This window comes from Thalassophryne amazonica, chromosome 20 (genome assembly GCF_902500255.1).
Source record: "Thalassophryne amazonica chromosome 20, fThaAma1.1, whole genome shotgun sequence".
NCBI lineage: Eukaryota > Metazoa > Chordata > Actinopteri > Batrachoidiformes > Batrachoididae > Thalassophryne > Thalassophryne amazonica.
Window position 1 is genome coordinate 42,346,061 of NC_047122.1, and position 6,331 is coordinate 42,352,391.

Below are 6,331 nucleotides of genomic sequence, written 5' to 3' on the forward strand. Positions count from 1 at the left end.
TTAGTCTCATTGTTACCTGCCAAACAGCCTACACATTTCTAGGTGAAGAACGTTTCCAAAATAAACTGACAATATTATTCTTAAATATTACTTTGAACACGAGTAGACAGTGTGTATCACTGCCAGGGCTCTTTAATTAGCTGAATATCTCAGAAAAATTTAATTTTATGGTGTTTATGGGCATTTAGTAAGAGATTTAATTAAGTTTCAAGTCCCACAGCCAGGAATAAATGATCCTGGGTCCACTTCAAAAATCAGCTCATCCCTGACACAACAACCCAGTGAGCTCAGCTGACCGTCACACAAATATCTCTGCTCCGGTACCGTCAGCACAGGCAAAAACGCATAAAGGACAAATTGTATATGCAACAGATGATTTCAGAATATGAAAAATAAGGTTTCACTGTCAAATATCCTGAACACAGACCTAATTGTATTAGTGCTGACGCCCGACCACATACAAAATGTTTACAGAGTTCATACAGGCAAAAGTGCGTCGGTTCCTGAGATAACCTCCCTTTTTTTTACAACCCTAGTCATAGCAAAATATAGTAATCAATCATTTGCTTAAATTGTGATTTTTTTTTTAACTTATTGATCAATAAAAATTAGTTTAGGAACCATCAAAACCTGCAGTTCCTCAAATAGCCACATGAGGCAAGTCAATTCTCAATAAAATGCTAAGTTAAAATGTCCAACATTAAAGCAGAAATAAACATTTACAATCTGGTGCAAAAAAAAAAAAGATTTTGGTTTCTATAGCTCGTGGCCTTGTTCCTGACAACTACGGTAGGTGCACTTTCATATAACATCAATTTCATTTTTATCAAGCCATAAAGTTATGGATTATTATCAGTGCCGTTAAACTGAGTGACCACTAGTAGGTGTTGGAATTGGAACTGAAGCAGCTAGCCTGCTGCTAACTCTTTTTAAAAGCATTCTAACATAACCCATACTGATTGTGGCACTGTTACTGAGACTATATGCTGGTCATAGCTTTTCATACCAACACCCAAGCTACCAATTATAAAAACCATTGCCAAATCTGCAAAAATATGTGTTAATCACCTGAGCCCAAGTTACCTAGTTTGTTAGCCAGAGCTAGTTTGCTAACTTTGACAATACTGGACTTTTTTTGGGCTTCATTTGTGCCACCCAGGTCATGGGTTGGCTAGGACTCGGGCGTAGTCCGGCAATGCCAAGACAAAGACTTCTAGAGCTACCCCATTGGAGTTTCAAACCTGCTCTTAAAATATGAGTGAGGTCATGTATTGCTTGTTTATTTTTAGTCTATGGTCAAAATAAAGTGAAGTATTAATATTAGTAAAGTGTATTTCTAATCCAATTACATTTGTTCCGCAAATCGGAATGGTTAATCGTGTGAGATTTCCAACCATAAAACATCAGTTTGACAGCGGCAAAATATTTGACCGTTTCACATTTGATGTATTACCCCACGCCCTGACCGCTTTGCTACGCCGATGTCAATAATGATGCTGGAGCGACAACGCTATTGCTACAGTAAGCTTTGCTGACTGAATTACTTGCAGAAAAATAAATAGTGCAAATGATGGAATTGGATAACAATGGGAATAACCCCTTTGTGTCTGATGATTTGTGGACGTCAATGCTGGATTATGGTCACAAATTGAGAAAAATGACTATTTGTGACTGTATAATCCAGCAATAATGGTCGCAAATCAGCAGACACAACAGGGTTATTCCCTAATTATCTTAAAAACTAAGGTCAGCTTCGTTGGCACTGATGTCATGAAAGGTCTTGCACTGACCGTGCTGTCTTTCAAAATTTTTATTAGTAACACTAAACAGGCAATACAGCATACATAAAAAAAAAAAATCAGGTAATATTATGCCATATAATTCTTACCTCGGAATACTGTTTAATTTGGGGTCATTTTAGGATTTTATCTAATCTGGCATATGTAAACACTTGCATTTGTTACCTTACATTATGGTGGAGGTTTATTTTAGAAAAGTACATTTTCATCATCATGTTGCGACCGTAACAGGTACATATTTACACACATAAGTGGAAAAATGACAATGTTTTTAGATTGTTCACATATAAAGCAAACACTGGGATCAAGATTACCAAGCGACAAAGTGTTACAGGTGTTATTTTGTCCCACTCTTTGTGCAAACTCATTCAGTTGAGCAACAATTTGGGGTCATTGTTGGTGCATTTTTTATTTCAAAATTCTGAACATTCTTGTATATTGGGGACAGGGTTAGGGTTCAGGACTGCAGGTGGGCCCCTTCAAGATCCGTAATCCCTTCTTCCACAGCTGTGCCTTTGTAATATGTGCAGAATGTGGGTTTGTATCATCTTGTTGAAAAATGCATGGACATACCTGGAAAAGATGTCATCTTGAAGGCAGCATACATGTTGCACTAAAATCTGACTGTACTTATCTGCATTAATGCTGCCATCACAGAAGTGTAAATTATCTTTGCCAAGGGCACTGACACGACCCATACCTCAGCAGATCCTGGCTTTAGAATTTGTTGCTATTAACAGTCTGTATGGTCCTTTTTGTCTTTGGTCCAGACTACACAGTGTCCATCTCTTCCAAAAAAGATCTGGAATACTGACTCATCAAGCCATAGTACACATTTCCACTGTGTGATGGTCCATCCCAGATGCCTCTGAACCCAGAGAAGTTGACACCAATTCTGAACAAGGTTAGCATAAGTCAACTTTTTTTGCACAGTAAAGCTTTAAGTGCCATTTGTGACTAACTCCATATTATAGCACTCAACAAAGGTTTCCCAAAGTAATCTCTTACACATGTGGTTATATCAGCTATTGATGAATGACAGTTCTTGATGTTCACAGGTGTTCACTTTAGATTTGCATCCTTGCCCTTTACACACTGAAATTTAATCATTATTTCAATCATTTTCTTGCGCATTTGTTGACAAACTGGAGATCTGCCCATCTTTGCTCCTTAAAGCCTCTGACTTTCCTTGATGCTGCTTTTGTACCAAATCATGATTACAATCACCTTGTTTTTTAAAGCCTCATTACTAGCCCTAAATTACCCCAGTCACAACTTTTTTGGAATGTGTTGCAGGCCTTAAATGCAGGAATGGGTATATATTCACAAACTAAATGAGGTTGACTGCACAAAACTTGAAATATCTTGGTTCATACTGTCTGCAATAAAATAGAAGTCCTAATAAATGTCAGGATCACTGATGATTTTTTATTTGCATTTTCCATACCATCCCAACTTTTTCTGAGTACAGATTTTATTTCCTTTTCAGTAATTTCTGGAAAAATAATTTTCTCTCATACTACAACACAATTGTTAAAGGTGAGAAGAGTCCTTCAAGACTTGATGGCAACAATGTTTTAGAAAGTCTAAGGTAACTAAGAACTAAATGAATAATACAATAAAGTGAACTTGTCCTTTAAAGTTCTCCTGTGGCCAATCAACACACTGTTAATCCAGAGCTGCCCAATTTGGGGCCTGCAGGCCACATCAGGCATCCGCAATTGACTGTTTTCACCAATCAGTTCATAGGGATGAGCCAAAGTAGGCAGAGCATCATGGGAAATTGTCAATGTCATAAATCTGGAAGAGGATGATTCACTGCATTGCTGCATGTTTACTGTGTACAGAAAATGTTAACAACAGATGTGATTCCAGCAAATTTTTTGACAGTTGTCATTGTTTTTGATCAATTTTATGATTGTTTTTGTGAATTATCTTAATGTTATTCCTGATTCATTGCACAACTCATCTCTCCACCGTCTTTCAACCCAACGCTAATGTTGAAGTTGACACAGTTTCACAAGCGACCACTAGCGGTGCACTGTACCTTGAGAAGATCCCCTGTGACAAACCCCGGGCAAAAATACAGGATTCAAAATAATGTAGAAATCATTTTTGATTTAGAATTTTAACTTTCTATTTAATAGAGTACATTTTAATTGTATTATGTGTAATTCACACAACATGGTCGTATACTTTTGGCTCCTCATCCACGGCCCCTTTAAAGGAAAGAATTTGGCCGCCTCTGGTTTGGGCCAGACAGGAAAGCCAACACAACTTACCCAAATACTCTGGGCTTCCTGGAGATGAAATCTTGATTTAGTTACATTAGTGGCTTCCAGGACACCAACTGAGGCTCCACGTCCACTTGCTTTGTTTTTTTTTGTTTTTTTTTGGGGGGGGGGGGGGGTGATCAGTTTGCACAGACCTGAGCTTTAGGTTCCAAATAAAATGACGGTGTTGTCCTCGTTGTAAAACAGCTGTGTTATAATCATGAGGACAGTTTTTGTGTGTATGTGTGTGTTTCTGCAGCTCCTCTTGTCAGTGACCCACAATCCAAAGCGTCCACCGTCAACGTGCAGCTGTCTGTCACCGATCAGTCCATCACTGAAGCCACAGCCTGGCTGTCAGCAGCTCCCCACTGCTTCTCCTCCCTCTCCTCCTCCTCTGCTCCCCGTCCTCCTGCTCTCTCGCACCCCAGGAGCTGAGACGTGATGCCAATGCAGTTTCCTCGCTCCCTCCTCGGAGCGGCTTTTGTCATTTTAATCGTTTGTTCGGGGCACATGTGACTTCAAACGGCCCTCTGCGTCACTTCGGGGCAGCTTAATTAATGCCAAGTGCAGCTGGATCTCAGGCTGTGCGCTCAGATCTGCTCCTTTGCGCTCCCACCTGAGGACCTCTGCGCAATCATCACGCCGAAAGGAGATTTTTTTTTTTTTTTTTTTTTAAAGATGGTACCTGCTGCGCGCACCGGAACGTCCGAATGAACAGCGCAGTGGTTTCTCCAGCTCAGCGCATCCACAAAATGTGCACCAGATCCGTGCACAGTTGTTCCCTAAAACCTTGCAAAGCGTCCGCAGTTCGCCCTGTGCGGCAGAACGACGGTTCCGTTTAATCCACACACACAGAAGCAGGCGTGAAATCCCACGGATGGTGTCCTTTGCGCTCCCGCAGTCAGTCCGTCACGCCTAGTTTTGACTTAACGGAAGTGCGTAAAAAATAATAAATAAATAAGACGCTCGGTAACCGGAGAAGTCTCCCCGGAGGGCGGAGATAGCGCGTAAAAGCAGATAAGAGTCTGGAAAGCAGCGCCTCGAAAGGCAGGTAGGTTCGACATGCGCCGTGCAGCGCGCGGATGGAAACGCGCGCCTCCCGCTGCGCCCGAAAATTACGGTGGAAATGAGAGTGAAGAGATCAAGTTCACATCTTCAGTCGGATACCGCCTACTTAAAAAATAAAAAAATTAAGCCTCTTTTAAGTGGACACGTTAACATAGTGGATTCAAAGTAGCGGCTCGAGGGCCGCATGCGGACCAACTGAGAATTTAAAGGTTCCTCACCAAATATATCAAATCTGGCCCACAATTTTAAACAATGTTTGTCCCCATGTTGGATTTAACAATCTTATTAAAGTGGGCTTATTTGCATGTTGAATATTAAAGGACAAGTTTACTTTTAGCAATCAAGCCTCCAAGTGCTCTATTCACTTTATGACAACTGTGCCATATGAGAGAAATCGTGTTTTCCAAAAACTGCTGAATGGGAAATAAATAGGGCAACTGCAGTAGAACTCTAAATTAACTCCAGGTTCTGAACCCTAAAATTGCATAGTGTGGTTATAAACACATTCTTGCATTTTATTACGTAGAACATATATTGCTGGTCAAGTCAAGTCTGGGAGCATGCACTGGATCTGCCTTTGACGCATCCACAATACCAAGGAACTGCTTTGGGTCCTGCATGGCAACCATCCAGGCAGACAACCAGTCCCACATCTATTAAATAATCTGTGTGCCACAGCCAGGTGAAAAGTGGGTGTGCTCTTGGCCTTCTCCAGCTACTAGGGTCTTCAACACTGGATCATGCACAGAGAAACGGATCGCTTGGGCAAAATGTTGGCACTGACGAGCCCTCACAGTGTGAGTGATACTCCTCATCTTAGTCTCTTAGTAACCGCTCGTTTGATACAAAGTCATCCCAGCGGTAGTCAAGAATCACTCGAGGACACCTAGTATCAAAGATATCCAGTCATCGCCTTAGGTCACTGGTTAGTGTACAAGTCTCACAACCATACAGCAAGACGGGCACAACCAAGACCCTAAAGACTTGGGCCTTCGTTCACCTATAAATATATTGGCATCACCAAACACCATATTGCTGAAGGCATTACTAAATTTATATAGGGAAGCGTTTCACCATGTGCCACATCCACAGTGAAGAAACTACCAGGAACTAGGATCTAAACCTAGTTTTTTTTAGGTTAGGGTTCTAAAGCTGGTGTAGGGTTGATATCAGGAGAAATACCATTTTAGA

The 6,331-nt window shown here is 40.9% G+C and overlaps 1 protein-coding gene across 3 annotated transcripts in view; it reads right to left on the minus strand.

Moving 5' to 3' along the window:
* Window positions 1-5,134, minus strand: part of LOC117501398 (ras/Rap GTPase-activating protein SynGAP-like) — a 97,527-nt gene extending 92,393 nt beyond the window's left edge. For 2 of the 3 annotated variants that reach the window (XM_034160274.1, XM_034160271.1), the window contains exon 1: window positions 4,082-5,133. The gene's annotated coding sequence lies outside the window, so the exon portion shown is untranslated. Of the gene's footprint in view, window positions 1-4,081 lie in introns of all 3 variants that reach the window. The other variant, XM_034160272.1, reaches the window with a different exon arrangement.
* Between the last annotated feature and the right edge of the window lie 1,197 nt (window positions 5,135-6,331).